Source organism: Helianthus annuus, chromosome 4 (genome assembly GCF_002127325.2).
Source record: "Helianthus annuus cultivar XRQ/B chromosome 4, HanXRQr2.0-SUNRISE, whole genome shotgun sequence".
NCBI classification, from domain to species: Eukaryota; Viridiplantae; Streptophyta; class Magnoliopsida; order Asterales; family Asteraceae; genus Helianthus; species Helianthus annuus.
In genome coordinates this window covers 22661046-22672627 of record NC_035436.2, presented here as the reverse complement: position 1 = coordinate 22672627, position 11582 = coordinate 22661046, and the positions used below count along the sequence as shown (strand labels likewise).

The 11582-nt window shown below is 37.0% G+C and overlaps 1 pseudogene; it reads left to right on the top strand.

The window, feature by feature from the left end:
• Window positions 1–579: 579 nt before the first annotated feature.
• On the top strand, window positions 580–5047 carry LOC110933084 (annotated as a pseudogene).
• The last annotated feature ends 6535 nt before the right edge of the window (window positions 5048–11582 follow it).

Here is an 11582-nt window from a genome sequence, read left to right as displayed (position 1 = left end):
GGGTACAGGACACCAAGATCAACGGCTGGTTCGCACGGTCGGCTTGATTTCCCAAAATTTAATGGTGAGGAAGTTTAAGGATGGATTATTCGTTACAACCATTCTTTGTAGTAGATGACCCCTGAAAATGCTAAGGTTCATTATGCTGTTATCATTTTCGAACTGATGTTTTAGGGCATTTGATTAGAACAGGATACAAGTTGATTGATGTAGAACTTATCTCGAAACGGTGCTCCAAACAACTTAAATTTTATCAATTGGAAGTTTAAACACCCGAATTGAAGCATCGTTTCCCTCATTTGGAACACTGTTTCGAGGTAAGTTTTACATCAATCAACTCATATCCTCGAAATTCGGAAAAAAACTTAACTATGTTAAATTTGTTTACAATGGAGATGCAGTGAGAAAAAAAAAATACTTAAAGGGTGGGACTGCTAGTGGTAATATTCAATGGTGATAGTGCCAGTGGCCAACCACCTCTAGGTGAGATTATTAAAATCCAATTTCCTCTTTTTTTAATTGGTGCTTGTATGTTTTTGTTTCGCTTATTCGCTTATATTCATGCGTGTTCGTTCGTTTATGCTTGTGAACCGTCTGTTATGTGTATTCTTCATGTTATATAATCTATCAAGAAAATAAATCTCATAATCGAAACATAAAGTAACAAAAAAAAATCTCATTAGACATGTTTTCTCTCTCGGATGGTTACATATAAAATGAAGAGTGAACATAATTAAAATTGTACTCTAGAGTTCAACATTTTTAGTTTCGGGAGATTTAAGAGGGAAATTACTATGCCCATACATGTTGCAAACTCCTTGGATACTCGTACCGCGCAGCATACGAATATATCCCTTCTCTCCCCATCCTTCGCCCCACGAGTTCTTAACAATCCAGTACTTGGTTCCGTCAGGATCCTGATCGTATCCAACTATCAACATCGCGTGCATCAGCTCCATTACACATGGTCCACTAAAAATTCCCTAAACACCATGAACTATTAAACAACATATCAATAACAAATGAACGATGCGTGATTGAAATGTTACCTCTTTGTAGAACATGAAACCGTCACCGCCAGGATCCATTTGAAAAGTTACAGGCTGATGTGCCACTGCTTTCAATAGCGCTTCTTCATCGTGTTCTAACAATTACTCGGTTCCATCAACAGTTACCTAGTGATGACCATACTGGTATCAAAACACAGATTGTTAGAATCAAATACAAATAGTTTTTAACATGCGAATGATACAAAAAACTAAAGTACGTATGTTCAACTAGAAGAATTACTATTACGGTACAGTTTTAAAGTAGCGTTAATATTACTCTAGTTCATCTGTTGTAGAGTAATAAGTATTACACTTCAACAAAATGAACTATAGCAATTATTATTATGCATTTACGCTACTTCAACAGGGTAGTGTAATAATACTTACAGTGGTTCGAACATAATTGCTATAATTATTTGTACAATTCGTACGTTAAAAGCTGTTTGTACTTGATATAACAAGGATTGTAATCTAGTTATCTATACTATATTCATTAGTTTTGTTTGTACCTTAGATGTATGGCATATTTCCCTTTTATCTACATAAGGGCAGAATTCATCTGTAGCTATACCTCCATGCTCTTTGACGAAAGTAAATACGCCACAGACCTGCTCTCCGTCGCAATGGAAGGTTCTGTCGCTCCAATCACAATCAGGAAGTTGTTGTTCTCATAATGATAAGAGTTGACCTGTTCTGATGGCGTTTATTCCTTCAATTGAACCCACCGTAGCAAATGCGAAACAACTTCCTGTAAACTCGACACCAAAATTATTTGTAACTATGTGTGCTAAATATGGTTACAAAAATATAACATCATTGTTTTGAATATAGATAATTGTTTGTGTTATATATGGTTAAAAAAGATATATATGACATTATCAATTTGACTATAGATAATTGTTTATGGTTACAAAAATATAACATTATTGAATATATAGATAATTGTTTGTGTTAAAATATGGTTACAAAAATATTTGTTTTTGAACTGCAATTTTTTTAATCTCTGTTGTCTGTGGGACTTGAATCCAAGACTTTCCCTTGCTAAACACATGTGTTTAAAGACTTTGTCTTTGTCAATGGACCATCACCCCATTGGTTGATTAGAAGAATATAACGTTAGTGTTTTGAATATATAGATAATTGTTTGTGTTAAATATGGTTACAGGATCATATCACTACAAGGGTAATCTAAAGTTACTAATTTATGTATTAATTTCAATATAAATATGTAATTAACCAACCGTAGTTATAGAGACAAAGGGTGGTGTTAAATTTACCCTCTTCTCTCACAAACTTGGGAGAGGGCCCACCCCAAAAGTCTAACTTGTATGTAAATGAGACAAAACGTGTTACCGCATTGTCCTTGATTTTTCACACGGGTGACAGCGATATGTTCCCTCCAATCCATCCTCGGTGGAATAGCATTTATATTGATATCATTATAACTGGAACTCAAGTTGGTCTTACGAATCCCGTGAAAAGCAATGAAGTGGCCATCCTTCGAGTCGGCATGGGTTTTCCTAAACTCATGGTGAGTCTTCGTAGCAAACTCGTTTATTTGCAACTTGTATCCCAGGTTCATCTTGTTTTCTTGTGAATATTTCGTACGTTGTTCTTGAATACATTGAACCGTTGGGGGCTTCTATCGGTCACTTTGTGGTGTTCTCGCCACCTGTCGTACAACCCTTGGAATCCCTCCTCCGATTCGAGTTCTTGCTCATGGTAATTGAAGCTTTCCACAACTCCTTGTTTCAAGACCAAAGAAAGTGAAAAAAATATAAAATTGTTGATCTCCATTTGGAGGAAAATGGTGTAAGAAATGAGATTGTTATGATCCAAGTAGTACGCATTTAAAAGTGCTTATTCTTGCTTGTTTCTAGGAAAAGGAAAAGTGAAAAAAATATAAAATTGTTGATCTCCATTTGGAGGAAAATGGTGTAAGAAATAAGCACTTTTAAATGCGTACTACTTGGATCATAACAATCTCATTTCTTACACCATTTTCCTCCAAATGAAGATCAATAATTTTATATTTTTTTTCACTTTCTTTGGTCTTGATACTAGGAGTTGTGGAAAGCTTCAATTACCATGAGCAAGAACTCGAATCGGAGGAGGGATTCCAAGGGTTGTACGACAGGTGGCGAGAACACCACAAAGTGACCGATAGAAGCCCCCAACGGTTCAATGTATTCAAGCACAACCTACGAAATATTCACAAGAAAAACAAGATGAACCTGGGATACAAGTTGAAAATAAACGAGTTTGCTACCATGACTCACCATGAGTTTAGGAAAACCCATGCCGACTCGAAGGGTGGCCACTTCATTGCTCTTCACGGGATTCGTAAGACCAACTTGAGTTCCAGTTATAATGTTATCGATATAAACGGTATTCCACCGAGGATGGATTGGAGGGAACATAACGCTGTCACCCCTATGAAAAATCAAGGACAGTGCGGTAACACGTTTTGTCTCATTTACATACAAGTTAGTCTTTTGGGGTGGGCCCTCTCCCAAGTTTGTGAGAGAAGAGGGTAAATTTAACACCACCCTTTGTCTCTATAAGTAAGGTTGGTTAAGTACATATTTATATTGAAATTAATACATAAAATAGTAACTTTAGATTACCCTTGTAGTGATATGATCCTGTAACCATATTTAACACAAACAATTATCTATATATTCAAAACACTAACGTTATATTCTTCTAATCAACCAATGGGGTGATGGTCCATTGACAAAGACAAAGCCTTTAAACACATGTGTTTAGAAAGGGAAAGTCTTGGATTCAAGTCCCACAGACAACAGAGATTAAAAAAATTGCAGTTCAAAAACAAATATTTTTGTAACCATATTTAACACAAACAATTATCTATATATTCAATAATGTTATATTTTTGCAACCATAAACAATTATCTATACTCAAATTGGTGATGTTATATATATCTTTTTTAACCATAGATAACACAAACAATTATCTATATTCAAAACAATGATGTTGTATTTTTGTAACCATACTTAGCACACATAGTTACAAACAATTTTGGTGTCGAGTTTACAGGAAGTTGTTTCGCATTTGCTGCGGTGGGTGCAATTGAAGGAATAAACGCCATCAGAATAGGTCAACTCTTATCATTATCATAACAACAACTTCTTGATTGTGATTCGAGCGACAGAACCTTCCATTGTGACGGAGGGCAGGTCTGTGGCGTATTTACTTTCGTCAAAGAGCATGGAGGTATAGCTACAGATGAGTTCTACCCTTATGTAGGTAAAAGGGAAACATGCGATACATCTAAGGTACAAACAAAACTAATGAATATAGTATAGATAACTAGATTACAATGCTTGTTATATCAAGTACAAACAGCTTTTAACATACGAATTGTACAAATAATTATAGCAATTATGTTCGAACCACTATAAGTATTATTACACTACCTTTTTGAAGTAGCGTAAATGCATAATAATAAATGCTATAGTTCATTTTGTTGAAGTGTGATACTTATTACTCTACAACAGATCAACTAGAGTAATATTAACGCTACTTTAAAACTGTACCGTAATAATAATTCTTCTAGTTGAACGTACTTTAGTTTTTTGTATCATTCACACGTTAAAAGTTATTTGTATTTGATTCTAACAATCTGTGTTTTCAAACCAGTATGGTCATCACTCGGTAACTGTTGATGGAACCGAGTATTTGCCAGAACACGATGAAGAAGCGCTATTGAAAGCAGTGGCACATCAGCCTGTAACTTTTCAAATGGATCCTGGCGGTGACGGTTTCATGTTCTACAAAGAGGTAACATTTCAATCACGCATCGTTCATTTGTTATCGATATGTTGTTTAATAGTTCATGGTGTTTAGGGAATTTATAGTGGACCATGTGGGTGGAATGGAGCTGATGCACGCGATGTTGATAGTTGGATACGATCAGGATCCTGACGGAACCAAGTACTGGATTGTTAAGAACTCGTGGGGCGAAGGATGGTGATGTAGCGCGTGAAACGAAAAAAATGAAGATTACACGTTGATTCTACGAATACCCGTGTAGTTCTTCCCCAACCCCCAAATTGTAACCCCAAAGGTCACGGAATTTGAAGTGAAAAAACTGTTTTCTCAAAATTCAATTCTGATTGTTCAAATGACTAGGGCAATACATAAATAGAGACAGAAATTCGAAATGGGCCTAAAAAAGACAACGGGCCAAACACAAGCCCAAAAACAAAATGCTCAAAATACTTGAAAAAACATAAAAATGGAAAAAACTAATAGAAATAAGCGTTTTTTCGGCCCGGATGACAGCAAGATAGAGCTTGTTCTCACGTTCGAATCGCCTGGTCGCAGGTCCCAAACGGACCGCGTAGCCCAAGTTAGAGCCATTTTAGTGAAGCCCCTTTTGTTACGCGGTCTTGGGCCTCCAAATACAAAATAGCCCGTTCCTCCACACTTGGGCCCGCATCAGATGGGGAGAGAAGGGATACATTCGAATGCTACGCGGTACGGAGATCCAAGGGGTTTGCAACATGTATGGGCATTGTAATTTCCCTCTTAAATCTCCCAAAACTAAAAATGTTGAACTCTAGATTACAATTTTAATTATGTTCACTCTTCATTTTATATGTAACCATCCGAGGGAGAAAACATGTGTCTAATGAGATTTTTTTGTTACTTTATGTTTCGATTATGAGATTTATTTTATTGATAGACTATATAACATAAAGAATACACATAACAGACGGTTCACAAGCATAAACAAACGAACACGCATGAATATAAGCGAATAAGCGTAAACAAAAACAAACGAGCACCAATTAAAAGAAGAGGAAATTGGACTTTAATAATCTCATCTAGAGGTGGTTGGCCATTGGCACTATCACCTTTGAATATTACCACTAGCATTCCCACCCTTTAAGTATTTTTTTCTCACTGCATCTCCATTATAAACAAATTTAACGGAGTTAAGTTTTTTTACGAATTTCGAGGATACGAGTTGATTGATGTAAAACTTACCTGGAAACGGTGTTCCAAATGACGGAAACGGTGCTTTAATTCGGGTGTTTAAACTTCCAATTGATAAAATTTAAGCCGTTTGGAGCACCTTTTCGAGATAAGTTTTACATCAATCAACTTGTATCATGTTCTATTCAAATGCCCTAAAACATCAGTTCGGAATTGATAACAACATAATGAACCTTAGCGTTTTCAGGGGTCGTCTACTGCAAAGAAATTGTTGTAATGAATAATCCATCCTTAAACTTCCTCACCATTAAATTTTGGGAAATCAAGCCGACCGTGCGAACCAGCCGTTGATCTTAGTGTCCTGTACCCTATCATTACCCAATTTGCTGCTAGTCTCCGCCATTTGAGTAACTAATGTTATCATACCGATCTGCAATAATCTGATAGCTCTGGTCTAAAATTGCTTGTTGCCCATCAATTGCTCTTGCGCTATCTTGAGTTAACTTTTCCAATTTTTCCATTTCTTGGTGTCTCATCGGCATAAACAACGATCGTAACCCTAATTTTCCCAATTTGATTACAGAAAAAACACGCAATTGTAGATTGCCGTAACCTTGAATTGAAACGAAAACCAAAAACAAAATCGATGACTTGGAAGTGAAATTGATCGAAAGAGTGATCAATTTCGGTGAATTGAAATGAAGTCGAGTTGAAATTGATCGGAAGAGTGATCAATTTCAGCGAATTGTACAAAAGCTGATTGATCGATTTGAATGCGGAATTTGATGGATTAGGGTTTAAATTCAAGGGCGTCCAGAGAATCGAACAGCAACGTTGCAATAAGTAATTGAGAAGAATCATAAGAGGAACACGAGTTAATTCCTTATCGAGATAAGATCTTTACAACTGATTTCCACAGCTTATAACGATCTGATTCCAGTTCGTTACTTTTTTTCTAATAATAAACCCTCTAAGAGTACAACAATTACACATAAGACCCTCTACTTGTTTCGACATGTAACACCTATAAAGTAGTTTTAATACATGTGTGGGTTCCATATAAAGTATCCCTAAAAAACAAACACCAACTTTCAACTTCCTGCTCTCAAGATTAATACCAATGTTATGAATACAGATAATATGTCCTGGTTTTTTCTCCAGTTGTATTTTCTGTTACATCTTCCACTACATATGTACATGTATATAATGATTGTAGGACCCGTTTTTCCGGTGGATCGATAACGAAAACCTTATCCTTGTTTATCACAAACACGGTAACGGGTGCGGAATCCCCGTGACGGTGCAAACCAAACAAAGTGTAAAACAAGAACACGCGTAACCAAAAGATTCAATATCTATTGATTAGGGATGGGTACAACCCGAAACATATACAAACAATGTTTACAGAATTTCACTAAGTCTCACAGGTCTCTCATCAGTTTCACACAGAAACTATGAGGGCTATATATACTAGAAACAGACACAGACTTGACGAAACACAAATAACTCGACCAAACAAGTTTTGGGCCAAAGGTTGGGCCTGAAGAAGCCCAACAGGCGACGAAATGGGGACATCATACAACAAAGTGACGAAACAGTTTTGTGTGTTTGTTCTATAATTTTCATCCATTTTCAACTTCATGACATCATCATGACATCACAGTGATGATGTCATGGTGATGCGTCACCTGGGACTGGTTCGCGGCTCTCCGTGCTTCGCGTGTCGAACTCTGGGGCGCACGACGGAGGAATGTCGTGACGTCGGGCTTGAGCCGGACCTAACCGTGTCGAAACCAAGTCGTACCGAGCCGAGTCGCGTCCATACAAAGTGTATCAACAAACTCCCCCTTGGACGCTACTCGTGATGGTTCGTCTTCTATGATGGTTCGTCTTCTTCTGTGTCTTTCATGTCGGAGGATCTTCAAAGTCTTCATGCGTCATAAGAAGAAAGTGTATCAACAAACTCCCCTTTTCATGTAGGAAGTGTGTTAACAAACTCCCCTTAGAATAAACTCTCCTTTGAGTCATGCTCATGAATCTTTTGACTTGTCAATTCTTCAGATCCTTGTGGTGTTGATAAAGGGTCAGCTGCAACTATATCATCATTGTCTTTTGAGTGCCTTCACGTCGTGTCTTCATTCCGAAGCTTGTCATCGAACATGTTCTCCTCGCCTTTAGCATCTGCACAAGCAAGAAATCTGAACGCATAATGAGAACAACCGCTTGGAATATAGTTTCAATAAACAAACGACACATGTGAGATCAAATCTCAATCAAACACCGACCAACAACAGTTTGAAAGTTTAAAAATGTTCAGATTTAATCCTTTAGCTTTCAAAACTCATTAACTTCGACTGTTTATGAAGGTGCAGTTGTTTTCCGGCTTTAGATCAGGATTTTGGGTAGGATAGACTCGAGTTCCAACATCGGTCAATCAAAAATAAACTAGAAGCAAAATCTTTTTGGATTTTATAAAGTTTATATTAAAACACACCTAAAATCTTTTTGGAATTTTTCATTTTTCAAATGTAAAGACGGAAAACAATAAATAAATATATACAAAGATTCTTTTTGCGAGTTTCGAGGGTAAGAGAATCATATCAGTGTACGGTCATGCCAAAACGCTCTTTTTGTTCAATTAGTTAACGTTTAGATAAGCATCCTATAACGATTATCGGTATTGTTGTCTACATAAGCTCAACTTATCAAATGTAATCATGGCGATGGGATACGATTAGGTATGATTTATACTTACCGACCGGTGTTCATCCACACACGACACATTCCCGTATCAAGGTAAGCACGAGGATTCATCTTACCGGTGAGTATACCGTTTATCATCTATTTGACCGTATATGATGTGAGAAACTCACTTATTTTGATTGAAAACAAGCCCTATGTGATAGAATCACTTATTGATGAGGAACTTGATTTTCAGATGCATGAAGGGCACATGAGCAAGCCCGTGAACAGGTTAGTACTTTCGTACAACAGAGAGACGAACTTGACTCCCGGATAAATGTGATATATTATCACCTATTTTGTTTGGACATGTGATTGTTGATCACTTATTGAGGTCGAATGCAGTATGTACACGTATGTATAGTATCATGGAAGATCTAGACTTGCGTCCCCGTTATTTTTCGGTAAAAGATACAACCATGATACCCAGATGATAAACAACATAAAGACCGAATATCTCAGAACCTCGGCAATCTCTCAAACGAAATTTCAATACTAAGACCATATGCCAATGAATGGTTCCCACCTGGTCTTCAGTCGATTTAAGGTTTATATCACCCTGCACACTTTAAAATGATTGTGAGCCTACCGATACATCTTATATAGAGCTGCTTATCATTTTTCATGTTAGGTTCAGTTTAAAGATGTTTCAACAGACCACTGATGTACTATTATTTTCTCTTTTTCTCGCCAGGAAACTCATTTTTTGATTTTCTATTGTTTTTATGTTTTTGAAATTTTTCGATGTTTTTGGATTTTTTTTAAATTTTGGATTTACTCCCCCTAAAATCAACAAACTAAGATAAATTTTAAAAACACAAAGGTATTTACAAAAACGATTTCCCGAAGTCGGTTAACTCATGTTTTACCTCAATGCCGTTTACCAAAATTAATTTTAATCAGAAATGATTTTATCGAATTTTGGGAAAATCAGTTGGCACGTCGGCACGTCGGTAAGCGGTGCGGACCATGACAACATTGACGAGTTTCATAGTGAAACAATCATGTGCGAGTTACTGGCCAAAGAGTGTTGTATAAGATGATAATAATTCATAAAGCAGCTTAAAAATCGACAAGTATGGGAGAGATTAGAAATTTAAAACCGTATTCAGCAACTGCTTCGTGCATTGCAAGGAATCTGAGTGCTCTCCCAAACTGGATATCCACCTGGTGTGGATTTCAAAGTCGATTTTGTAGCTACTAAGAAATTTCTTCACAGCAACAAGATCATAAACCTCCGGGTCCGGCTGGTCTTCCACATTGCACCAGCAAAGGTCTTTGACTTTCTCTTTGAAAAGTAGTGTGCGATTGTTCAATCCATGCCAAGGCATCCGCACACCCGGTTGGTTTGTTCAACAAACACATTTTATTCAATCACACCGCGAAGAAATGTACACTGCACGTTCATCTTGTTGATTTTGAACATCAGACGTGCTGCAGGTGCATACATTTTGATTGGAATCTATCCCGGGGACCCGATCAAAGCCTTTAACAATCACACTTTGGTATGATTTTCATTTTGTCGAAGTTGTCAAATTCTTTCAACATACAACTCTGTTTCCCCTTTCTTTTTCTCTCCATCAAAGGCCACAATTTCTTCCGTCGCCTATCATGTGCAAGGACATTCCACTATCAACAATCCTATGACGACTATCGATAGTTCCTCCTGGAACATCCTACACACTCACTCAGAGATTAGTTGGAGAGGGGGACCCAAGCCTTCATACACTTGGGTTGCCCCTGAGAATCAAGAAATGTAATTTCAATTTCTTGAAGATTTTCAAACACAGCACCTCCCCATGAACTTTCACCCGATTTAGGATTCCAAGTTTGTTTTTGTTTGCCAGATTGTGTATTATGTACAGTTTCTGGTTTTAATGGTTGTGACAAACTAGGTTTCCTTTTAACCGTTTTGACTTCAGATTTTAAAGCCTTTTCAACAGCTTTTATGTTATGACGTCGTTGTTTCGTTTCTTGTTCCTTAACAGTTCTTTTATCATGTTTTGGTGAAACAGGACGACGTTGTGAGTGACCTTGTTCAGAAGGGGTTCTTTCAACAAAATTTGGTTTGGGCGAGTTTGTGCAGTCTTTACTGATGTGCCCAAACTTCCCACATTTAAAACACGTTCTCCTTTAAACAAACTTAGGAGAATCTGATCGACGACCTGACGTAGAAGTTGTAGACCCAGAGGTACTAGCTTCACACCCGTTTGTGTGTTGGGTGTAATTGTTATCACTGTTACATTTTAAAATGTTGACTTTTTGTACAAAATCGGTATTTGATTTATTTTCAAAAGTCTCCACTTTATGACTACCTTTGGAGGCCACAAACTTAACGTCTTTTGTTTTCTTCTTGTAACGAGCTCCTTTTGATTCAACCTTAGCCTTTGGCTTTGGAGCTCGTTGTTGTTGTTTACCCTTAAAAGCAATTGGTTGTTGCTTTGTCTGTGATTTCTGTTTTCCAAATTGTTTTCTAATTTCAGCCTTTGGAATTGAATCACATTGAGCTACAGTAACTCGCGGGATCGTCTTTCCCAAAAACTTGCTTGTGTTATCTTCAAAAACTTTATCAATCAAAGATGGGTTGACATTTTTAATTGGAAAATCGTGATCTGAATAGATTTTAGTATCACCGACTAAAGTGTACAACACGTTATCACTTTTAACAGTAGACACAGATTCCTTCAATTCCTTGACAGGATTAATCACTTATTTGGCAACTTGTTGTACTACTGGAATAGGAGGATCACAAAGAATATGATTCTCAATTGGAATTTCTATTCCCTTCTTCATATCAAGTGATTCATCCTGGTCATTCACATCTG